Source organism: Petaurus breviceps, unplaced genomic scaffold (assembly GCF_028583685.1).
Source record: "Petaurus breviceps papuanus isolate PSGF00001 unplaced genomic scaffold, PetGlider_PUasm1.0 90842, whole genome shotgun sequence".
Classification (NCBI taxonomy): Eukaryota; Metazoa; Chordata; class Mammalia; order Diprotodontia; family Petauridae; genus Petaurus; species Petaurus breviceps.
The window spans coordinates 17215030-17241604 of NW_027187358.1; positions in this window are offsets into that span (position 1 = coordinate 17215030).

Below are 26575 nucleotides of genomic sequence, written 5' to 3' on the forward strand. Positions count from 1 at the left end.
ACCAGAATCAATGAGGGAAAGCTCATATGATTCCCATCTCCCTCCCTTCTTTTCCTCTGCTATACAGTTGTTATGCCTCTTTGTGTGGCATAATTTACCCTTTTCCACTTCATTCATTCCCTTTCCTCTGTTGCAGTCCCTTTGTAGCCCTTAATAATATTTTTTAATTGTCATTTTGTGTATTTTATACTCATACCCTCTACTTGTCTATAAACAGTTTGCTCTTATCAAATAGCAGGGTGTGTGTGTGTGTGTGTGTGTGTGTGTTTTTCTCGTTTATCTTTCTACATCATTGTTGCATCACATGATTGGAGGTTGAATTTTCTATTGAGTTCTGGCTTTTTATCAAGAAGATCTGGAACTCTGTTATATCATTGAATGACCATCTCTTTGCCTGGAAGAATATGCTCAGTCTTGCTGGGTATGTGATGCTTGGTTGTAGCCCTAGCTGTTTTGCCTTGCAGAAAATTGTATTTCACTGCCTCTGATCTTTCAGTGTAGAGGCTGCCAAATCCTGTGTGATCCTCACTGTGGACACTTGTCCTTCCAGATAAAATATTACTATTTTTATTAGCTCTATAAAATAATTTTTGGCAATTTTATAGATTTCATAATGAATAAGTAAATTAATTTAGGTAGAATTGTCATTTTATTACATTGGTAATAACAAGATCCATTTGACCTACCCAAGAGTGATATTTTTCCAATTATTTGGATTTGGTCTTCTTATGTAAAAAGTGTTTTCAATTGTCTTCATATAGTTCTTGAGCTTTTCTTGTCAGGTAGGTCCTATTTTGTATTGTTTACAATTATTTTAAATGGAATTTATCTTTCTATCTCTTGGTGTTGGGCTTTCTTAATAATAGAGATGACAATGCTTTATGTGGTTTTATTTTATATCCTGTAACTTTGCTAAAGTTGTTAATTATTTTAAGTAGTTTTTTAGATGATTCTCTATGATTTTGTAGGAATATTATCTTACAATGTCCAAAGAGTATAAGTTTTGTTTCTTCTTTGCCTATTCCTTCCATTTCTTTTTCTTCCCTTATTGCTAAAGCTAACATTTCTAATACAATATTGAAAACAGTGGCAATAATGGACATCCTTGTTTCACCCCTTTTCTTATTGGGAATGCTTCTAGCTTGTCCTCATTACAGATAATGCTTGCTGATTGTTATGAACTAGCCCTGCATTCCTGTATAAACCCCACATGTTCATAGTGTATAATTCTCATGCTAAATTGCAGCAATTTTTCCCCCAATAATGTATTCAAAATTTTTGCACCAATATTTACTAGAAAAAATTGTTCTATAAATTTCTTTCTGTTTTGGATCTTCCTGTTTAATTATAAGAAACATATTTATATCATAAAAGGAATTTGGAAGTACTCCTTCATTGTCTATTTTCCCATATAGTCTATAAAATATTGGAATTGATTTTTCTTTATGTGTTTGGTAGAATTTTATTCTAAATCCATGTGACAATTAAATTTTTTCTTAGGGAGTTCATTGGTGACTTGTCCAATCTCTTTTTTCTGAAATGAGGCTAAAGAATTTTATTAAATTATTTAAATATTCATCCATTTCATTTAGATTGTAAGATGTCTTGGCATACAGTTGGACAAAATAATTCCTAATTACAGCTTTAATTTCCTCTTCATTCTTAGTAAATTAAATCTTTTAATTTTTGATACTGGTAATTTGGTTTTCTTTTTTAATAAAATTATACAAATATTTCTCTCTTTGATTTTATTTATAAAACTCAGTCTTATGTATTAATTTAATATTTTTCTTATTTCAATTTTATTAATCTCTCCTTTGACTTTCAGAATTTCTAATTTAGTATTTAATTTGTTCTTTTCCGGCTTTTTTTTTAACTGCATACCCAAATTAACCGATCTGTTCTTTCTGTATTTTACTCATGTAAGCATTTATAGGTATAAAATGTCTCCTAAGAACTTCTTCAGCTACATCCCATAAATTTGGATATATTTTCTCATTATTCTTTTATTCTATTTGATAAAGATATTGATTGTTTCTCTGATTTATTTGGCTGACTCAATTTTTAGGATTTTATTTAGTTTCAAATTAATTTTTAGTTTATCTTTCCATGACCCTTTCTTACATATAATTTTTATTTCATCGTGATCTGAAAAGGATGCATTTAGTATCTCTACCTTTCTTATTGTATTGCTACATTTTTGTGTCCTAATATATGGTCAATTTTAGTGTAGTTGCCATGTACCACTGAGTAATATGTGTGTCCCTTTCTAGCCCCATTCCATTTTCTCCAGAGACCTATCATATCTCAGGTTTCTAAAATTCTATTCATTTTCTTTCCATTTTTCTTGTTTATTTAATGGTCAAAATGAACAAATTTTGAGAGAGCAATGTTGAGGTATCACACTACTTTAGGTTTGCTTTCTTTTTCTTTCTATACTTCATTTAAAATATCCTATATGAATCTGGATACACTTGGTAGATAGATAAATAGATAGATAGATAGATAGATAGATAGATAGATAGATAGATAGATAGATAGATAGATAGATAGATATCTTTAGTACTGATAATACTTCATTGCCTATGGTACCTTTAAGCAAGATGTAGTTTCATTCCTTATCTCTTCTAATTAGATCTATATTTTATATATATATATATATATATATATATATATATATTTTTTTTTTTTTTTACTTTGAATTTTCAACATTCATTTTCACAAGACTTTGAGTTACAAATTTTCTCAGGTTCTTTCCTCTACCTCTACTCCAAAAGAGTGAGCATACGGAATACTCCTTACACCAATCTTCTCTCTCTTATATCCTCATCCATAGCCCCTCTAAATTTAAAGTAGGGTAAGATGGATTTCTATACCCCAGTGCCTGTATACCTTTTTATCAATAATGCAGTATTCACAATGCCTATGGTAACTCTAAATGTGTTGATATAGCTATTAATCACAAATATATATATATATACATATATATATATTTGCCCTCTGTTAAAAATTTTTCAATGTATCTTTTTTAATTATGCAAGCAAACATTCAAATTACTATTTGATACTTTTTCCAATAAAGCCCCAAACTAAACTTCAATCAACCTATGCTACTTTCTGTATCTTAAATCTATATTTTCCCACCTCAGAATCTTTTCCTTAAGGTATTCCTTCTAAGAAAAATGCTGTGTTTTATCCCTGCTTACTAAAATAATGCCTATACTTTTTCATGTCTCAAATTCCACCTCTGTCATAATAATATTTTAATAATATTCTCTAATCATGTTTTATCTTTATCTCTTTTGCAGCACCATAGAACTTTGTTCCTCCCATATCTCTTATACTGCTGAGAATTTGCTTTTTACTGAATTTACCTTTGAACTGTTAAATGTTAAAATGTTAGAGTTTTAATGGTTGTTTTGGGGTATATTGACCTTTCTAGTTAGTCTCTGTAAATTTTTGATGACAGTGATCATTTCTTATATATTGTCATATCCCAGACCACTGTTATCATGTCATCAAGTAGCTTCTAAACAAATATTCCCTAGTTTGAATTGAATTATTGGATTAAAACATTTTAGAATTCATACCTCTATATGAGTTGCTTTAATCAGATAATCAGTTTTATACCTATCAGTTTTCATAATATTGTGGCAATGAAAATTTTGCTCAACAGTAAGCAGGGAATTGACCACAGGAGGCATTTTTTTGAGAGAAAATACCTGTATATTATGTCATAGAAGTGGCTCGAGTACTCAAGAGGGCAAAAAGAGGGCATTAGGTATCTGAATGTGGAAAAGAGCACATGCTTGGAAATTAGATGAAATGGAAAACAAATGGGGCCTACTTTGCAGTTAGCTAGCGTATGTCCTGTCTATCCCTGTCAATCACATTCCTTCCCACCTCTAACCCATGACACCACTGTTCTTCAAAAGATTATAACAATAGATTTCCAGGCTACATTAATGTCTTCCCACGGAGAAAAGAGTTGAATTCTAACAGACCATTGATCACAATTTCTATTGTTTGATAGACTTTCTTGTCCTTCATCTAATCCTTTCTAGGAACCTTTGAGACTTCATAATTGCTAACATTACAAAAAAATGCTGGTTTTAAGGTGTCACTTTCAAACTTCTATTTATTACCTATTACATTTTTCCCACTTACTACTCAGTGGGAAAAAAATGCCCTGTAGGCAGCATCATTGACCTTCTTGAAGTCTCAGGGCAGAGGACATTTCAGATGTTATTAACTAAGCCTGTGGCACTGAACAAAATATCCAGAAAACTCATTTGGAGATATTTTTTGTGTTACATGGGTGTCTGGGGAAGCAAGCATTTTTTCTCACTCAGAAACTTGTTTTTGTACTCAAGAAAGAGGCTTGAAACTCTTTACAAACCTCAACCATGGTTCATTCCTCCAAGGAAGACAAGTCCTGTGTGATTTTCAGTTCTACTTCTGTAAATGGTAATTGTAAAAGATGAAACTCATGCAATTTATTTGTATTGTTTTATTGCCTGACATTATGTTAAGTTCCTTTTCAGTTAATTTATAGTTTGCAACTGATCTTTATGTTCCCCCAGGACATTCTTCTAAATGAAAACATTTTTTCTGCCTCTATTAAAATATTCTAATGAATTCAAAATTTGAATGTGCTTTAATGATGACCAAATGAATTTTGCGAGTACACGAGAAGTAGGTACTTTGAAGGCATTATTCAATAAGAAAATATTCACTAGAATGGTATCTAGGACTGGATATTCATAAAGTGTGTAGTACTATGAAAAAATTGGTGGCATTAATAATAGTGAATTGGAAACTTGTTTTGAGCTTTTGTAGCTGAATGACTACAGTGTAACTTTCCCTTCCCTCTCTGTGACTTTCCCCAACAATATTATATTTATGACTTGAGTCTCAAGAGAGTAGAGATATTTACTGTCTAGTTTCTAGGGCTGGATCAAGGGGACAGAGGGATTCTAATATCATTGTTTATTGGTTATCTCAATTGTACTCCTATATTATCATCTGCCTCATGTAAATTAGTCATTGGGAATAGTTTTTAGATGCAGAATAGGAAGGAAATCTGGTTCTAGAAGACATTCCTCAAAAAGACTTTAGCACATTTTCTCATAAGCACAGAGAGTCCAGAGGTCAGTAGGTTCAAATGAGGAGAGTATATAAGGCAAAGTGGAAACTTAGACTTTCTGGTTGTGTGGAAATTCTTTTCCTACTTTGTTAAGTTCTCATGAAGTTCTTTTTTTTTTTATTTTATTTTAGACTCAAGGGCCAGAACACAAATACAGAATAGAGAAAAGAAACAAAAATTTATCATAACCAAATAGAGAGAAAAGGGAAAAAAACATGCTTTGTGCATATCAGAACACAAGAAGGGACTGAAAATATGTAACAAATTTTCATTTTGAGAAATCATGTATGATAAATAATACAAGTTGTGTTGAGAATTGTCCATCTTTTCTTTGTTTCTTTTTAAGTTTTCTTTTGTTCTCTCCTGTGCACTTTTTTACTTTGCTCTTTTTTCCCTCCTCCAAACCCCCCAGAAGTTTACAATAAAATTTAGATATTTTTCTTTTTGTTATTAATTTGTTTGTTTCCTTTTAGTTTACAAGATTAAATTCCACAATTCCAAGAGTTTCAAATTCTGTCGTCTCCCTCCACTCCCTCCCATGGTGGTATACAGTCAAGTATAGGATCTGTAAATACTTTCAAATTGGACATTAGTGACATTATAAACATGGATTGTATCAGATGGAATGAAAAATGGTACAGAGTAAATAAAACCAAACAAGAAAAAGAAAAAGATCAGGTAGTTTGCTTCAATCTTGATTCAAACTCACTTCTTTCTAGTTCTTTCTCTGGATATAGACATCTCTCTGCATCATGAGTCTTTTGGGATTAACTTGTGTCACTGCATTTCTGAGAAGATTCCAGCCTATCAAAGTTGGTCATCACACATACTTTGTGTCTGTAATTGTTTACAAATTTCTCCTGGTTCTACTCTTCTCACTCAGCATCAGTTCATATAAGCCTCTCCAGGTAAATATGAAGTTCATATACTCCTCATTTCTTATAGCACAATAGTATTCCATAACATGCATATACCACAACTTGTTCAGCCATTCCCCAATGGGCACCTCCTTAATTTCCAATACTTTGCTACCACAAAAAGAGCTGCTATAAATATTTTTGTAAATATGGGTCTTTCTCCCACTTCTATGATCTCTTTGGGATATAAACCTAGAAGTGGCATTGCTGGGTGGAAGGGTATGAAATTATTTACAGCCCTTTCTGCATAATTCCAGATTGATCTCCAGAAAGGTTCGATCAGTTCACGACTCCACCAGCAATGCATTAGTGTTCCAATTTGCCCACATCCTCTCCAGCATTTGTCATTTTCCTGTTTTGTCATCTTAGCCGATCTGACTGGTGAGATGCAGTACCTCAGAGTTGTTTGATTTGCATTTCTCTAATCAATAGTGATTTAGAGAATTTCTTCATGTGCTTGTAGATATCTTTAATTTTTTCTCTGACCACTGCCTGTTCATATCCTTTGACCATTTATCAATTGGGGAATGACTTGTATTCTTAGAGACTTGACTAAATTCTTTGTATATTTTAGAAATGAGTCCTTTATCAGAGACATAGGTTGTAAAAATTCTTTCCCAATTTCCCACCTCCCTCTTAATTTGGTTACATTGGTTTTGTTTGTACAGAAGCTTTTCAATTTAATGTAACCAAAATTATCCATTTTCTATTTTATAATGCATCCTAATTATTGCATAGTCATAAAGTCTTTCCCTCTCCACAAATCTGACAGGTAAACTATTCCTTGTTTTCCGCAATTGCTTACAGTATCAACCTTTATACCTAGATCATGCACCCATTTAGATTTGATTGTGATATATGGTATTAGATAGTGATCTATGCCCAGTTTCTGCCATACTATATTCCAGTTTTCCCAGCAGTTTTTGTCAAATAGTGAGTTCTTATCCCCAAAACTTGGGTCTTTAGGTTTATCAAACAATAGATTACTATAGTCATTGACTGCTGAATCTCAAGTGCTTAATCTATTCCATTTATCCACTACTATATTCTTCAGCCAGTAACAAGTAGTTTTGGTGACAGGTGCTTTATAATACAGATTGAAATCTGGTATAGCTAGTCCACCTTCCCTAGCATTTCTTTTCATTAATTCCCTTGATATTCTGGACCATTTATTCTTCCAAATGAATTTTGTTACTATTTTTCCAGCTCTATAAAGTAGTTTTTTGGTAAATTGATTGGTATGGCACTAAATTTATAATTTAATTTAGGTAAAATTGTCATTTTTATTATATTAGCTCGACCAAGCCAGGAGCAATTGATATTTTTCCAGTTAGTTAGATCTGACTTGATTTGTGTGAAAAGTGTTTTGTAGTTGTGGTCATATAGGTCCTCGGTTTGTTTTGTCAGGTAGATTCCGAAATATTTTATAATGTCTACAGTAACTTTAAATGGTATTTCTCTTTCTATCTCTTGCTGTTGAACTCCATTAGAAATGTATAGGAATGCCGGGGATTTGTGTGGGTTTATTTTATATTCTGCAACTTTACCAAATTTATTTATTATCTCAAGTAGTTTTTTACTTGATTTTCTAGGATTCTATAAGTATATCATCATATCATCTGCAAAGAGTGATAGTTTGTCTCTTCTTTGCCTAATTTGATTTCTTTGATTTCTTTTTCTTCTCCAATTGTTACTGCTAACATTTCTAGTACCAGATTGAATAAGAGGGGTGATAGTGGACACCCTTGTTTCATACCTGATCATATGGGAAATGCTTCTAGCTTCTCCCCATTTCATATAATATTGGCTGATGTTTTTTTGTTTGTTTGGTTTTTATTAAGCAATCAGGGTTAAGTAACTTGCTCAAGGTTACATGGCCAGTTATTTCTGCATGTGGTGCTGAGTATTGGAGCCCAGATTTGATCCCCAGGTCATCCCTACACTGGAACCAGTGCTCTTACTCGCTGTGCTACCTGGCCGCCCCCGCTGATGGTTTAAAATAGATGCTACCTATTATTTTAAGGAAGGCTGCATTTATTCCTATAATTTTTAGTGTTTTTAATAAGAATGGATCTTGTATTTTGTCAAAAGCCTTTTGAGATAATCATGTGGTTTCTGACAGTTTTATTGTTGATGTGATCAATTATACTCATGGTTTTCCTAATATTAAAACATCTTTGCACACCTGGTATAAATCCTACCTTATCAAAGTGTATTATTCTTGAGATAAGTTGCTGTAGTCTTTTTGCTAATATTTTATTTAAAATTTATGCATCTATATTCATGAGGGAGATTAGGCTGTAATTTTCTTTCTGTTTTATCTCTTCCTGATTTAGGTATCAGTACCATATTTGTGTCCTAAAAAGAATTTCGTAGGACTGCTTCTTCACTAATTTTCTCAAATAATTTTTAGTGTATTGGAATCAATTGTTCTTTAAATGTTTGATAGAATTCTCTAGTGAATCCATCTGGCCCTGGAGATTTTTTCCTAGGGAATTGACTGATGGCTTGTTCAATTTCTATTTGTGAGATGGGGCTATTTAAGTAATTTACTTCCTCTTCAGTTAATCTGGGCAACTTATATTTTTGTAAATATTCATCCATTTCCCTAATATTGTCGAAGTTATGTGCATACAATTGGGAAAAATAATTCCTAATTATTGTTTTGATTTCCTCTTCATTGGAGGTAGATTCACCCTTTTCATTTTTGATACTCAGAATTTGTTTTTCTTCTCTCTTTTTTTTTTATCATATTGACTAAAGGTCTATCAATTTTATTGTTTTTTTCATAAAACCAGCTCTTAGTTTTATTTATTAATTCAATAGTTTTCTTAATTTCAATTTAATTAATCTCTCCTTTGGTTTTCAATATTTCTAATGTAATATTTATTTGGGGATTTTGAATTTGTTCTTTTACTAGGTTTTTCAATTGCATGCTTAATTCATTGACCTCCTTTTTCTCTAATTTAATCATGTATACACTCAGGGATATAAAACTCCTCCTAAGAACTGCCTTTAATGTATCCCACAAATTTTAGTATGGTGTCTCATTTCTATCATTCTCTTGAATAAAATTACTGATTATTTCTATAATTTCTTGCTTGACCCACTAATTCTTTAGGAATAAATTGTTTAATTTCTGATTAGTTTTTAGTCTGTCTTTCCATGGCCCTTTATTGCATATAATTTTTATTGCATCATGATCAGAGAAGGATGCATTTAATATTTCTGCTTTACTGCACAGAACTGTGAGGTTTTTATGCCCTAGAACATGGTTGATTTTTGAGTATGTGCTATGAACCACTGAGAAGAACGTATATTACTTTTTATCCCCATTCAGTTTTCTCCAGAGATCTATCATATCTAGCCTCTCTAAAATTCTATTTGCCTCCTTAAATTATTTTTTGTTTATTTTGAGGTTCATTTAAATAACAAATTCCAGTCCCTGCGATCTTTTAATGTAGAAGATGCTAGGTCCTGTGTGATCCTTACTGTAGTTCCACGATATTTGAATTGTTTCTTTTTGTCTGCTTGCAGTATTTTCTCCTTAATTTTGTAATTCTGGAATTTGACTACTATATTTCTTGGAGTTTTCAATTTGGGATCTCTTTCAGGGGGAGTCCCATGAATTCTTTTGATAACTATTTTATCTTCTGATTCCAGGACTTCAGGACAGTATTCTTTGACAATCTCTTGGAGGATGACGTCCAAGCTGCTTTTTTCTTCATGGCTTTCCAGTAGATCAATAATTCTTAAGTTATCTCTCCTGGACCTGTTCTCTGAGTCAGTTGTTTCTCCAGGGAGATATTTTACACTTTCTTCCAATTTTTCAATCTTCATGTTTTGTTTGATTGACTCTTGTAGCATCATAGAGACCTGAGCTTAAATTTAACTGATTCTGTGTTTTGGTGAATTATTCTCTTTGGTTAGCTTTTGAAGGTTCTTTTTTAGGGAGGTATTTTCTCCAATTACTTCACTAATTTTACTTTTTAAGCATTTGTTTTCTTCAGTGAAACTTTTTATCCAATTTGGTCACTGTAGATTTAAATTTGTCTTCTCCCTCCCTAATAAGGCCTTTAAAATCTTTCTTGAGCTCCTGTAACAGTGCTTTTTGGGATTGAGACCAGTTCATATTTCTTTCTGTGGTCTCAGGTGTGAGTATAGAGTCCATGTTGTCCTCTGTATTTGGTTGTTCTTGCTTGCTATAAGCTCTAATCAATTACTTGTCTTCTTCTCCTTCTCAGTTTCCTTCCTTCCCATTGTAACTTCCTATTTCCTAATTTCTCAGGCTGGGAGCTAGGTGCCTGGTTTTTGGCTTTGTGTACTGTAGCCTCTGGGTATGTAGATTGAGGCCAAGGCAAGGGCTCTCAGTGTTTCCATTAAGTTATGCTGATGCTCACAGAGTACTCTGTGGAGGAGGGGTGGTCTGGCCACTCCAGATTTCTGCCTCTATTCCCTTGGGCTACCCTCTGGCAGGCTGTTGCTGGTCAGGTGAGGTAGGGCTTGTTGGGACCCCTCCCTGTCTTCTCTTCAGACTCCTTGCTGCCTCAGTTACACCCCTTCTTGATGACTCCCAAGCTGGAGGCTATTTCCACTGTCTCAGGATTTCTCTCTGGGTTGTACACTTATCTCTGGGTTTTCTATGTCAGGGAGGGGGGATCAGAGCAGCGAGAGTTCACTTTGTCATCCTAGGCTCTAGAAAGTCAGGCAAGCAGTTTCCAAACTTCCAGGCTGGGGGCTGATAGCCCCAGAAGAATCTGCTGTCTCTGCTGGGGGCCCAAGGCCTCTCTTACCTGGCTCCAATGGATCCTCCTGACCTTTGGTGAGATGCTGGTGAGCTGGCTGCAAATAGCTGGTGGGGTGGGTGAGTCTGCTGGCTGGGGCTCCTTCTCTCTCTGCTGTAGTCTGCTCTCTTGTTCAAGCTGCTGCAGCCCCCATGTGCTCTGTGCTCCACCTGCTGGGACCAATGTGGGCACTTTTCTGGGCTGGATTCTGCCACGCTCTGTCTCCCAGTGAATTGTGACACTCCGAAAATCTCTTCAGATTTACTTTTTAAAGTTTAGTGATAGGATTCATGGAGGAGCTTAGAAAAGTTACTGCTTCCATTCTGCCATCTTGGCTCCACCCCCCCATATGTTTCTTTATAATTATGTTCTCTATAACTATATTTCCCTCCATCCATGTATACATATATACAAATATACATACATATATGCACATATATTTTCCCAACATAATCTACTCCTGATCTTTGTGTTTATGTTTGTGAATATCTCTTGTTTCCTATCCCTTCTGTCTCCTCTTCTTTAATTCTACCCATTACCTTGCCTATGTGTGTGTGTGTATATATATATATATATATATATATATATACACACATATATGTGTATGCATGTAGATGTATGTATGTATTGTTCCCTCTTAAACCAATTCCCAATGAAAATAGATAACCAGAGCTACCAGCTCTCCTCCCCCATCTAATTCCTCTATATCAATTCTTCTTGCACCTCATTTGTATAAAATAGTTACTCTTTTTATCTATTCCTAAGTGGTTTTAATTTTAAATTCATTATCAAACTCAGGTTTACCCCAATCTTTCTTATGGACTATTCAAATATTAATAAGAATCTTAAACATGCAATTTGGATATATAAAAAGTAAACAGTCTGTCCTTATGAATCTCTTATAATCAATCTTTAATATGTACCTTATATTTGTCTGGGTTCTTGTATGTCAAATCTTCTATTAAGGTCAGGATTATTTTTTACAAAGTCTTGAAAGTCTGAGTGTTTATCAACTATCAAGTAACCATTTTTTTTTCCCATTCAGGATGATACTTAACTTTGCAGGGCATGCTATTTTTGACTGAAGCCCTAGTTCTTTTGCTCTTCAATATATTGTGTTACAAGATCTGCAGTCCTTCAAATCTCTGTTCCTAGATCTTGTGTAATTCTAATTGTGGCACCATCATATTTAAATTGTTTTAATCTTGATGCTTTTAATATTCTATCCTTGAGCTGGGGGTTTTGGGATTTGACTATGATATTCCTATGAGAGCTCCTCATAGGAACTCTTTTAAGTAGTGATCAGTGAATTTTTTTTCTATTCCCCCCCCCTCACCTTATTCTAATGCTTCAGGCCAAATTTCTTTAATTAATTCTTATATTATTGTATCAAGATTCTTTTTTGAACATAATTTTCAATTCATTGGATAATTTTTACATTTTATCTTCTTTATTCTCCAAATCTGTTATTGTTCTTATAAGATGCTTCACATTTTCTTCCATTTATTTTATTTTCACAATTTATTTTTATTTTTTGCTTTTTCTTTTTGGAGGGAGGAAGGCAGGGCAATTGGGGAGAAGTGACTTGCCCAAGGTAACATGGCTAGTAAATGTGTCAAGTGCCTGAGGTCACATTTGAACTCAGGTCCTCCTGACTTCAGGGCTCTATTCACTGCATCACCTAGCTGCCCCATTTTTCACTTAAAAATGCTTTTAAATTAAATTTTGTATTTATTGTTAGATTACATAATTTATTTCCACAAGATATTGAGTTACAAATTTTCTCACTATTTTTCCCCTACCCACCACCCCAAAGCAGTGATCCCATTACGTACCCCCTTCTGCAATCTGCTCTCTCCTATATCCTTCCCCATCCCCCCTCCAATTTTCTAGTAGGGCAAAATGGATCTCTATACCCCAGTGCTTGTATATTTTATTTCCCAGTTGCATGTAAAAATTATACACACACACATATACATATATATATATGTATATGTGTGTGTATGTATATGTGTGTGTGTCTGTGTGTGTGTATACAGGGGCGGCCAGGTGGCTCAGCAAGTAAGAGCACTGGCTTCAGTGTCGGGATGACCTGGGGATCAAATCTGGGCTCAGATACTTAGCACCACACCCTGAAATAACTGGCCATGCAACCTTGAGCAAGTTACTTAACCCTGATTGCTTTAAAAAAATTATATATATATAATGTTTGATTTTAAAACTTTGAATTCCAGATTCTTTCCCTTCCTCCCTAGTCACCCACTCTTACTGGAAAGATAGGCAATTCAATATAGCTGTTACATGTGTAGCTACACAAAACATTTCCATAGTGGATATATTGTGAAAGATTGACTCTATTTCCCTCCATCCCATCCAACCCCCTACTTGTTCTATTATCTACTTTGACTCTGTCCCTTTTCAAAAATGTTTGCTTCCAACTTCCCTCCCCCCCCAACCTGCCCTCCCCTCCATCATCCCCTCCTCTCATCCACTTCCCCCCTACTATCCTATAGGGTGAGATACCCTATTCAGTGTGTGTCATTCCCTCACTAAGTCAAATTCAATGAGAATAAGGTTGACCCATTCCCTTTTGCCTTCCTGTTCTTCCCCTCCTTTGGAACAGTTTTCCCTTACCTCTTCTATATGAGATAATTTACCTCAAGTGTCTATCCCCATCTCCTCTCATTATATTTCTCTCTCTCTCACTTCTCAATTTAGCATTTAAGTAATTTCACATTATTATTAAATTGGTTCTGTGCCTTCTGGAGCTGGAGCTATTAGTTTGGTGCCCTCTCAGAAGCCTCCACTGTCTCTGGCACCTGGTCACACATCCCAGGACCTCCATCCTAGACAGCAATCCAGATCCAAGCAAGTTAAAGCAAAAGAGATTACCCCTCTAAATGGTTGCTTGGTCCCCCTATGATCTGCAAGCAAGGATCTCTGAAGCAGCCATGCAGTGGCAGCTTCCATGCCTCAGCTGCTTCTCCATCCAGGGGGCAGAGGCTGGACCACACCCCCAGACTCCCTGTTCCCAGAGTCTACATTGACTTCTCACATGTCTTTGACATTTATGGGTTGATAATTCTGGAAATCATCTCAGCATCTGGTGATCTACTCTCCCAAAGTCCCTCCATCCATGGCTGGTAGGAGTGCCCTAAAGCTAAAATCAAGGGTTCAGGTAGTGCTGGGCTCTGCTCCCAGACTGCTGCAATGAACCCTTGCTGTTCACTTGCTAGGCTGTCTTCAGCAGATTTATTTCTCTCTGTCACTTTGTGTGTTCTGTGGCCCTAAAGTTTGTCATTTTTTATAGGAATTTGAGGTGGTCATGGGGGGAGTGTAGAGAGTTTTACTGCTTCTATGCTACCATCTTGGCTCTGTTCCCCAAATTTTTTCTTGATCTCTTAAGAATTTCACTGTCTTCACTTTGCCCAATTCTAATTTTTAGGTGTCATTTTCTTTGATAAGATTCTGGATCTCCTTTTTCTCATTGGTTGGCTTTCCTTTCATATCATTCTTGTTTTTCTTGTATTTTTATGTTTTTTTTTCCTCCATCTCTGTCATTTGATTTTTAAAATCTTTTTAAAGATCTTTTATGAAATCTTTTTGGTCACCTGACCATTTGATGTTATTTTTAGGGATTTCTTTACTTCAGTATCTTCCTCTGAAGATGAACCATGGTTCATCTCTATTCCCATAATAGCTTTCTATTGTTAGATTCTTTCATCTTTGCCTGTGCATTTTTTTTTAGTTTTAATTGCTTAATTTTTGTAATCACATCTAGCTCCAGGTATGGGAGATGGTGTCTCTTGCCCCAGATATTCAGTTCTACTGTCCAATCTGGAACCAAAGCCAAGACTCCAATATCCTGTAAGTGCCTCCAGCCAGGAGCTTTCTGTCCCACTGCTTCTGCAATCAATGGGCATGAGCTCTTTCCTTCTCATCCCTGCTGTCCTTCCTTCTTCATAGCACAGCTAAGTCTGGAATCCCTTATCAGCAGAGGTTCCCTTAATCTTCCTGGGTTCAAATGCCCAACTCCTCTCACTATTCAGGGCTAAAAACCTCCTCTAGCTGGGTCCAATACAGTCTCTCAAACAAACTAACCCTAGGAATTGCTGCTTGTTATTTTAGGGACTTGCTGCTAGTTGTTAAAATGGAACCTAGCCTGGAGGTGTTTACTTTTCACAGGGACCAAACTTCATCATGGGATTTTTCTTACTATTTTCTCAAATTGTCCCAGGAAAACCCAAGTTGTGTGCCTATTCTCATTTATCTCCACCCATAGTTTGTTCACCCTATGGTGCTATTTTGATTCTTTTGTAAAGGGAAATCTTGAGAGCTGGCAATTTTCTGTCCTACTCCACTATCTTCCCAGAGTCCTCTGTCATGAAGTTCTTCTGACACATGTGTAGCTCCCTTTTGGGACCTGATCGTAAGAATCTTTATTAAAATCATATTTCTCCATGCACTAGTTTGTTTTCTATTAGATCTAGCTGGATGCATTCTTATTTCTCATACGATATCGCTAATGGCAAAGCAAATCATGAGAATGGGGAATGCTACAAATCCTCTGAAATCACTTCTCTCTGTCTCTGCTTTTACTGCCCTATGTGGTAGGCACAAGTGGCCAAGATGATGTAGAAGCTTGACTTGGGAAGCAGTTGAAGGAAAACCTTTTTCAAATCTGTACAGACCCCAAAATCTAATTTTTAAGCCCAGTAAGATACATTTTGTAATATGATTTCCTCTATTAGTTTGAAGAATTTATTCCTAGAAACTAGTTTACACATTTGATTGATTTATGTAACAAAGATAGGCAGGAATTGTTCACACCTATTTTTTTTAATTGATGGATTCTGTATCTGACAAAGATATCAATACATAGAACAAACTGATAGTTGCATTAATTAATGCTGAGTTGTGAAATATCATTCTTACATCTATGTGTATATTTTTATATAGCCTGAGACTGAATATTCCCACTACTACTGTCTGAGTGTTGACAGTTTGTTCTTGAGATAAAACCCAATATGAAACGTATGGATTCCATTTTAAAATCCTTCCTTAGGCATTGGGTTTGGCTCAAGACTTGTTTTTACCGCATGTATGGGAAGTTGGGACAAATTATTGACCTTCTCTTCTATTTAGTTATTTTTTCAGGAGATTTCACTAAATGATTTTTTGTGATATCCATGATATCATAGATCCTTCAAAACTCTAAATTGCATCATAAACTTCCTTGTTTCAGATAAGCAACACTGGACCAGTTTTTACTTCATTGATTTAATCATTGAAATTTCTTGTTTTGGTACATCCTTTGGGTGGGAGTATTAGAGAAGGCAATTCTTTGACACAAACTGCAGAAAAAAAATTTAACTAGCTTAAGTAGCTAAAATAAAAAAAAAAACTTAACTAGCTAAAATTTCTCTTTAGACAAATTGGTGAGGTGAAAAAGAAAAGAAAAGGGGGCAGAGTCAAGATGGTAGAGCAGAAACAGGACTTCTGCGGGGCTCCAGTGTCCACCTCCCCCCAAAATGTAAAAGAACTATGTTCTGAAGAAACTATGGAGCTACAGAATGCACAAAATGACACAGAGAAGCTAACCTTCCATTGAGGACAGCCCAGCAGGCCAGCAGCAAGTGGCCAGCACAGCCCTCTGGTAGCACAATCCCACTGTGGCAAAAAGCCCAAAAGTCAAGTAATTGAGTAGCAACATGAGTAAACAAGGGAAGTAAAGCAAACAGAGGGATCCAGCATTAGGCTCCTATTTTTGGGACAAAAAGGATCAAAGAATGGAACAGGAGGAAGACATTGATATCAGAACTCCTGCATCAAATACTTCAAAGAAAAATATGAACTGGTTACAGAGCATAGAAGACCTTAAGAAGGATTTTGAAAAGCAAATAAGAGAAGTGGAGGAAAAAATGGGAAGAGAAATGAGAACAATGCAAGAAAATTATGAAATTAGAATAAAAAACCTGACTGAAGAAAAATAACACCTTGAAAAGTAGACTAACTCAGATGGCAAAAGAAGAGTGCCTTAAGAAGCTGAATTTGCAAGATGGAAAACGAATCTCAAAAGCTCACTGAAGAGAATTAATACTTCAGAATTAGATTGGAGAAAATGGAAGCTAGTGACTTTATAAGGAATATTATAGCCAGTTTCTGGAATTCCCAGATCAAGGGAGAAAATATTACAAGCAGCCAGGAAGAAACAAATTGAATATTGTGGAAACGCAATCAGGATAACACAGGATCTGGTAGCTTCTAGATTGAGGGATCAAAGGGCTTGGAATATGATATTCCAGACGTCAATGGAGCTGAGATTAAAACCAAGAATCACCTACCCAGCAAAACTGAGTATCATGCTTCAGAGGAAAATATGGTCATTCAGTGGAATAGAGAACTTTCAAGCATTCTTGATGAAAAAACCAGAGTTGAATAGAAAATTTGACATTGATATACAAGAAGCAAGAGAAGCATGAGAAGGAAAACAGTGAAAAGAAATCATAAGGAACTTATCAAAGTTGAACTATTTATATTCTTACATGGAAAAACAATAATTGTAACTGATGAAACTATTCTCAGTAGGAAAATAGTTAAGGGAATAAAAATATATTCATACATACATATAAATGTCTATATAGGAGAGTATATGGGCATATGAATACATATGTGAATGTGTGTATATGTGTTTACAGATTTACATAGATAGAGGGCACAATACCAATTTAATAGGAAGGGATGATACTTAAAAGGTGAAATTAAGAGGTGATAGAGAAATATAATGAGAGGAAATGGGGAGAGACAGAATGGGGTAAACTACCTCATCTAGAAAAGGCAAGGGAAAAAATTGTTACAATGGAGGGGAAGAATAGGAAGGCAAAATGGAATGGGTCAACCGTATTCTCATTGAGTTTGGATAAAGGAGGGAATGACATACAGACTAAATAGGGCATCTCACACTATAGGAGAGTAGGGGGAAAGGGGATTAGAGGGGGAATGATGGAAGGGAGTGCATGATGGGGGGCAGGGAAGTTGGAGGCACCCACTTTTGAAAAGGGACAGGATCAAAGTAGAAAATAGAACATATGTGAGGTGGCATAGCAGGGAGGAAAATATAGTCAGTGTTTTACAATACATCCACTATGGCAAAGTTTTGCATAGCTACACATGTACAACCTATACTAAGTTGCTTATCTTCCTAGTAAGGGTATGTGACAATGGAGGAAGGGAATGAATCTGGAATTTAAAGTTTTAAAATCAAATGTTTAAATACATTTAAATACATTAAAATCATATATGTGTGTGTATACTATTATTAATATTATTTAAAAGAAAAAGAAAAGGAAAGTACCAAAAATTCAGTTGACCAATGAGGAGGGAGAGGGAGAACTGCCCATATTATTCATTTAGGAACAAGAGGGCAATTGTCACAGAGGAAAAGGTATAGGGCTCAAAGGGAAATGTGATTTCCATCATGGTGCCCAACTGTTCCCTGCAGGCTAGTGCAATGGCAAGCAAAGGAGTATTTAGCTCCTTGTTTCAGTTATTCAAGTATTTAGCACCTTGTTTCAGCTCAAGTGCCCTTTAGCCTCACCTGTGATTATATCAAGTCTTTGTTTGAAACAGAACCTTTGAAGCCCACATTAGGAGTAACTTGCCAAAGACAGGAACAGGAAGGAGGTAAGCTGTGTGAAGAACAGGAAGAAGCTGATGATATACAAAAGCTCAAGCACAACTGGGACTGAGCAGAAGTTGGAAGAAGGATGACTGTGGTGCCCACATTTTGTCTGCCTGTGTTGATTTTACTGTGTCATACCTGTCTGCTGATAGAGAATGTTGCTGCTGTTACAGAAGCCCTGGGACCTTACTGCTTGCTCAGAAGTGCTAGAAGAGGACTTTCTTGTTGTCTGTTCACAGAAATCCTGGAGGGGGGTTTTACTTATGTTTTCCAACATTCTGGGACTTTACTCATGATTTGTGTGGATTTCTCAGACCCTGTTTTTGGTTATGTGTTGATCTCACAGGCAGAAAGTGAATTGATGATGGTGCCGGCAATGTTTATGAATATTGTTGTGGCTCTGTTAAGTTTTCTCTTCCCAGAAAAGGAGACTTTGAAGGCCTTGATCTGGAGTGGTCACTGTGAGCTTCCAGCTGGAGCAGGAACTGGAACAGAAACTGAGATCTGCCGACCTGTGAATCCAGGTCATGGTTGGCTGAATTGAAACAAGAAGTGGGAGCATGGAAGAGGTACCATGGAGTTTGGGAGGCAGCCTCAAGCCAAAATGAAAAGACTTTTCCTTGGGTACTTAGTGTTGACAGACAAAATTATGATTTATTGTGACCTAGATGCAGGAGATCTTTGTACTTTATAGCCCCTAAGGATGATTGAGTTAAGGATAATTGGAATCTAATCTCCAATCAAGATGAAAGAAGACTTTGTGACTGACAAGATTAAGACAATGTGACCTAATGTGTGGGAGACCTTTGTACTTTGTATCTCTCATTGATGATTGCTCTTTAAGGATGATTGAGTTAAGGACTTACAGAATGATATCTTTTGTTTAAGAATATGTGGCCACTTTAGTGATAAGTTATTGTTATATCATTGTGAATGCTATACTTTGGTTTCTGTGAATGTTTTACTACTGAATAAATAGAGAGTTCACTATACCATGTGATCAGAACTTTAGAGCTATTCACAGCAGCAGTCCTCTGGAGAGATGCTTGTGCTTGGCTTTACAGCTAGAATTTTGATAAAGACTTTCTAAACCAAACAGCCTGTACACACACACACACACACACACACACACACACACACACACACATACACACACACACTCACACTCACACTCACAATACAACAAAATCAACACAAAATCAAAGATTAGAAAATGCAAGGGCAAGGACAAGGCCAAGACCAAGACCAATATTCTGTGGTACTACCCTTTTCTCTCACTACCATCTCTATCCTCTCTGCTCCCCACCTTGTATCTTCTCATGACTCTAAGTGAATGTTTATTACCTTTATTTTTTCAAGTAATAGTTTCTCCTTTCAACCACTGTTCCTTCAAATAATTGCCAGTGGTTTAGAGTGGACCACAAACTCAATATCAGTCATCTGTATGATGAGGAAACTAAAAAAACTAATGTAATATTTGGTTTTATTAAGAGGAGCATAGATTGATTGAATAAAGGTTATGAAAACATTGCATTTTGTACCTATTAGAAGATATCTGGAGTTTGTGTAGAGTTCTCTGAATGCCTTCATGAACTACAATCGTGAGCTGCCTCCTTCAATTTCCTTATTCCTACTTTAAATGAAAAAATATGTGTATCTATATTTGCCTAATCTAAATAATTCATGCTCAAAAGGTGTAATAGGCCCCTACTATATACAAAAAAATACCAAATTTCAAAGGTCAGTGGGGCCTCAATAACTATTTAGTCCCATATATATCTCCCAAATAAATCTGTATAGTAACATCCCTGCCAAATTGTCATCTAAACCTACTCTTGAAAATATCCAGTTATAAAACTGAATTACCAACTTGTAATCACAGATTGGCAAAATTTAGGGGGAGAAAAGAAATGAGAAATGCCCCAGGCAGTGTGGGAAAACAAGCACTTTAAATGGACTTTGTCTGAGGAAGTTGTGAGCCAGTCTAGACATTCTGGAAAGCAATTTTTAATTATGTCCCCAAAGCTACAGAGCTGTCTATACTTGTGACTCATTGATACTGCTAATATGTCTATATCTCAAAGAGAGAAAAAAAAAATAAAAGGACCTATAAGTGTATGAATAGGAATAGAAGCTCATTTCATAGTTTCAAAGAATCAGAAATTGAAAAGATGTCCAAAATGGCTGTTATAACATGTACATGTCATAGAATATAAGTATGCTACAAGAAATAATGTAGGGCATAGTCTCAGATAAAACAAACAAACCTGGTAAGACTTGTATGAACTAATTAAAAATGAAGTGAGCAAATTCAGGAGTATAATTTATTAGGTAAAAACATTACAAAGATTAATAACTTTGAAAGATGGGAACTGTGATCAATGTAATGAGCAACCATAAATCCAAATGACTCATGATGCAATGTGCTAACTAAGAGATTGTGACCTCATTGAGGAAAATTTTTTTTTTCATCTTTTCTTATCCCTAACACAGAAAACATTGCCTGACACATACTAGGTACTTAATAAATGTTTATTAACTGACTACTTTCAGTTAGAGAGGTGATAGAATCACAGTGCAATTTAGAGCTCACTTCTTTCTTTTCCATTGTTTTGTTTTCTACCTTCCTTCCTTCCTTTTTTCTTCCCTTTCAAAATAAGTGAGGGAATTTGTTTTGCTTAGATATACATGTTTGTGATGGGATTGTTTTTTGGATTTTTTCTTTTTGCCTTCCTTATCAATGGGGATGGGGAGTGGCAGAGAGAAATTCAAAACAGTAAAGGAAAGGAAAGAAAAAGAAAGAAAAAGAAAATAAATTTGTTAAGTGGCCAAGCAACCCCATTCTACATTGAGGTATTCTGTTAAGAAGTTTTTTCTTACATAATTCGCTGAAATACCTCCAAATACTTGCAAAAATGACTCTAAACAAATTCCAGATCTGCAGAAACTGCAAAATGACAGAGTAAAACAAATATCCAGCCTGAGGAGCTATGAAGGTTGACAGGAAGAGTTCTATTTCACCGGGCTAGGAGTGCAGCACAGTTCAGTGTGGGCTGCACCAGCACAGACAGGGCTGGAGAAGGCCTCCCAGGAGTGAATCATTTGCAGTTATGGCAGTTTCCAGACTTTTTAAACCACAAACAACAAAGATAGCATTGAATATCAGTGCAAAAACTCTGTGAGACCTGAGTGAGGGAGAAATGTGGTCCAGTCCCAACCTTGTGGCAGTAGAGGTTGCAGAGGTGGCTGCAGCAGCAGCAGCAGAAGCAGTTTCCAGAACTCTGTGCCCACAGATGGCGGGGGGATGAAAGTGCTGATCAGAGGAGGTTGCAGGGTTTCTTTTCTGATGCTGAAGCAGGATTCTCTTGCTTTACCCTTCTTGAATCTGGGTTGTAGTCCTGGGTGGTGGTCCTGGGGTGGGGAGGAGCACTGGCTTGGTGGAGTTTGTGGTGATTGTGGAGAGGGAATCCTCCTCAGAGGACATAAGGAAAGTAAACAGCTCTCCTTTGAACATAAAACTTTAGAAAAGCTGACAATGTACAGGTCCCTAGAAGTATCACTGAAAACAGATGCACAAAACCCCTGATGTCAGGAATAGTACACCCACAACCCTGCCCCCACTGGAAGCAGAGTCCTACCTTGACAAAGAGCTAAAGGGTCAAGTAATTGGTTGGAGATATGAGCAAACAGCATAAAAAAACTGAGACTATAGAATCTTGCTTTGGTGACAAGGAAGATCAAAATATACAACCAGAAAGAGACAACAAAGTCAAAGCTCCTATATCAAAAGTCTCCAAGAAAAATATGAATTAGTTGAAGGCCATGGATGAGCTCAATAAGGATTTTTTAAAAATGTATGGGGTGGCTAGGTGGCATAGTGAATAGAGCATCAGCCTTGAAGTCAGGAGGATCTGAGTTCAAATCTGGCCTCGGACACTTAACACAAAACTAGATGTGTGACCTTAGACAAGTCACTTAACCCCAATTACTCTGCCTTCCCCCCTCCAAAAAAGCAAAAAAAAAATTACTTTTAGCTTGAAACATTCAGTTCCACATTTTTTTAGATTTTCAAACTATCCCTCTTCCCTCTTCTCTGCCCCCCCCTCCCATAGGGGCATATAATAAAATATAGATTTTACAAATACCTTCATGTTGAACATTAGTGATGTTGTAAAGAAGGATTACCACCCACGGGTCAGAAATGAGAAAGAAGGGCCAAAACAAAGCAAAACACAAATGAGAGAGAGCAAATAGTTTGCTTCAATCTGCAGACTCTGTGGTCTGGATCTGGATATCCCTTTCCATTATGTGTCTTTTGTAGTTGTCTTCTAACCATGTAAGGCTGAGAGGAACACAGTCTATCAAAGTTAGTAGTCACACATAAAATATGTCTGTAATTATATACAAAGTTTTCTTGGTTCTGCTCTCCTCAATTAGTATCAGTTTATATAAGCCTCTCCAAGCTATTATGAAGTGTGTCTGCTCCTCATTTCTTATAGCACAATAGTATTCCATTACATTCATATACCATAACTTGTTTTTTGTTTTGTTTTGTTTTTTGCTTTTTGGAGGGCAATTGGGGTTGAGTGACTTGCCCAAAGTCACATGGCTAATAAGTGTGTAAAGTGTCTGAGGGGATTTGAACTCAAGTCCTCCTGACTCCAGGGCTGGTGATCTATTTATTCATTGTGCCACCTAGCCTCCCCTACCACAACTTGTTTAGCCATTGTCCAATTGATGGGCATCCCCTTGATTTCTTATACTTTGCCTCTACAAATAGAGCTGCTATAATTATTTTTGTAAATATGGTTCCTTCTCTCACTTCTGTGATTCCTTTGGGATGCAGCCCTAGCAGTGGTATTGCTGGGTCAAAGGACATGCACTTTTTTATAGCCCTTTGGGTATAGTTCCAGATTGCTCTCCAGAATGGTTGGATCAATTCAAAACTCTACCAACAACACATTAGTTTTCCAATTTTTCCACATACTCTCCAGGATTTTATGACCAGTGACATGTGGTACCTCAGAGTTGTTTTGATTTGTATTTCTCTAATTAGTAATGATTTAGTGCATTTTTTCATATGCTTATAGATATCTTTAATTTCTTCCTATGAAAACTGTCTGTCCTTGTCTTTTTATGATTTATCAATTGGGGAATGACTTACATTCTTATAGATTTGATTCAGTTCTCTGTATATTTTACAAACGAGGCCTTTATCAGAAATACTGGTTGTAAAAATTCTTTCCCAATTTCCTGCTTACCTCCTAATCTTGGTTACATTGACATTTGTACAAAACTTTTAAATTTAATGTAATCAAAATTATCCATTTTGCATTTCATAATGCTTTCTGACTCTTGTTTCCCTTCTCCATAAATCTCACAGGTAAACTAATCCTTACTCTCCCAGATTGTTTACAATATCAGCCTTTATACCATGCACCAATTTAGATTTGATTTTGGTATATGGTGTAAGATATTAATCTATACCCAGTTTCTGCCATATTATTTTAAAATTTTCCCAGCAGTTTTTGTCAGATAGTGAGTGCTTATTCCAGAAGCTGGGGCCTTTAGGTTTATCCAACAGTACATTACTATAGTCATTGACTGCTGTGTCTTGTTGTAATGGTAATGGAAATTAAAACCCCTAGTATTGGCCTGGTTTTCAGGTTGTGTTGAAACCCAAAGCTTGTGAATCCCACTTGTGGGATGGACTTGTTGACAAGAAAAGAGAGGACTCAACTGACAGGAGTTGATACTGTGGATTTAAAGAGAAGGCCCAAGTAGAGAGAAAGCTCAAGCAGAGAGAGGCAGAAGAACTTTTAGAAGCAGCATAATGGAGGCAGAGAGAGAAGATTGCTGAGGGCCAGTTCAAGCTGCCCATGACTTTGGAAAGCTGCCATCCAGATTGCCAAGGACTGAGGAGACATGGCTGTGATGCTGGTGTTTTGTCTGTCTGTTTTGATGTTGTTTTGCCAGATTTGTCCACTGATGGACAGTGCTATTGTTGCAGAGGTCCTGGAACCTTGCTCTTGGTGTAGAAGCCCTGAAGAAGAATTTTCTTGTTGTATGTTTACAGAAATCCTGGAAGAGGGTCTTGCTGATATTTTCAGGGGTCCTAACACTGTTCTGCAGGCAGAGAGTGAATTGATGAGGACACTGGCAATGTATCTTGTGGCTTTGTTAAGCTTTGTCTCCCAAGGAACAGAGATAAAGAATTTGCCTCCGGTCAAGATGAAGAAAAGACCTCTCTTTGGGTCCTAAATGCTGTATGATATCTTAACCTTGCTGTAGCTCAGGGGTAGATGGCCTTAGTCTTCTCCACTTCCCCTTTTGAGAAGGTTCTTGGTGTCAACTGATGATAATTGTAATTCAGTTGTGATCCAGGGGTAGGAAACTTGACTTTTTTGTGCTCTGTGATTGACCAAATGAATATACTTTGCTTATGATTGGAAATTAATGAGATTTGAGAAGAGAGACTTTGTGATTGACTAAATAAATGTATTTTCCAGGGGTGGAGTAGTACTTGGAAATTACTCAATCACTCTTGGTGAATGTTGTATTTTGATAATTTCTGTTCTGTGAATGATTTGCCTTAATTTGTCACTGAATAAAATGGAGAGTTACTATTGCTGATATTCTGAACCTTGGAACTTGCTTTTGCTTTGCATTATACTTGTGTACTTAATACATTCCACTGTTCCACTACTCTATTCCTCAGCCAGTACCAAGAAGTTTTGATGACTGCTGCTTTATAATATAGATTAAAGTCTGGTATGGTCAGGCCACCTTTTCTAGCATTTCTTTTCATTAATTCCCTTGATGTTTTGAACCTTTTTGTTCTTCCAGATGAATTTTGTTACTGTTTTTTCTAGCTCTATAAAGTAATTTTTTGGTAGATTGGTTGGTATGGCAAAAATATCTAAATTAACTTAGGCAAAATTGTCATTTTTATTATATTAGCTTAACCTAGCCATGAACAACTGATGTTTTTCCAATTATTTAGATCTGACTTTATTTGTGTGAAAAGTGTTTTGTAATTGTGTTCATACAACTCCTGGGTTTGTTTTGGCAGATAGATTCCCAAATATTTTAAAATGTCTACAGTAACTTTAAATGGAATTTCTCTTTCCATTTCTTGTTGTTGGATTTCATTAGAAATATATAGAAATGCTAAAGATTTATGTGGGTTTATTTTGTATTCTGCAACTTTACTAAATTTATTATCTCAATTAGTTTTTAACTTGATTCTCTAGGATTCTCTAAGTATATCATCATATCATCTGCAAAGAGTGATAGGTTGGTTTCTTCTTTGCCTAATCTGATTCCTTCAATTTCTTTTTCTTCTCTTATTGCTACTACTAACATTTATAGTACCAAATTTAATAAGAGGGGTGATAATGGACATCCTTGTTACATCTCTGATTTTATTGGAAATGCTTCTAGCTTATGCCCATTACTTGTAATATTGCTCAAGGTTTTAGATAGATGCTACTTATTATTTTAAGAAAGACTCCATTTATTCCTATACTTTCTAGTGTTTTTAATAGGAATGGGTGTTGTAGTTTGTCAAAAGCCTTTTCTGCATCTATTGAGATAATCACATGTTTTCCACTACTTTTGTTTTTTTATATGATTGGTTATATTGATAGTTTTTATAATACTGCACTATCCTTGCATTCCTGGAATAAACCATACCTGATCAAAGTGTATTTTTCTCATTATATATTGCTGTAGTCTTTTTGATAATATTTTTAAAATTGCATTTATATTCATGAGCAAGATTGGTCTATAATTTTCTTTCTCCATTTTGCCTCTTCCTGATTTAGGTATCAGTACCATATTTGTGTCATAAAAAGAATTTGATAGGTCTCCTTCTTCAATTTTCCCAAATAGTTTGGAAAGTATTAGAATCAATTATTTTGTAAATGTTTGAGAGAATTTGCTAGTAAATCCATCTGGCCCTGGAGATTTTTTTTCCTAGGAAGTTCATTGATGGCTTATTCAATTTCTTTTTTTCCAAAATGGGGTTATTTAAGTATTTATTTCCT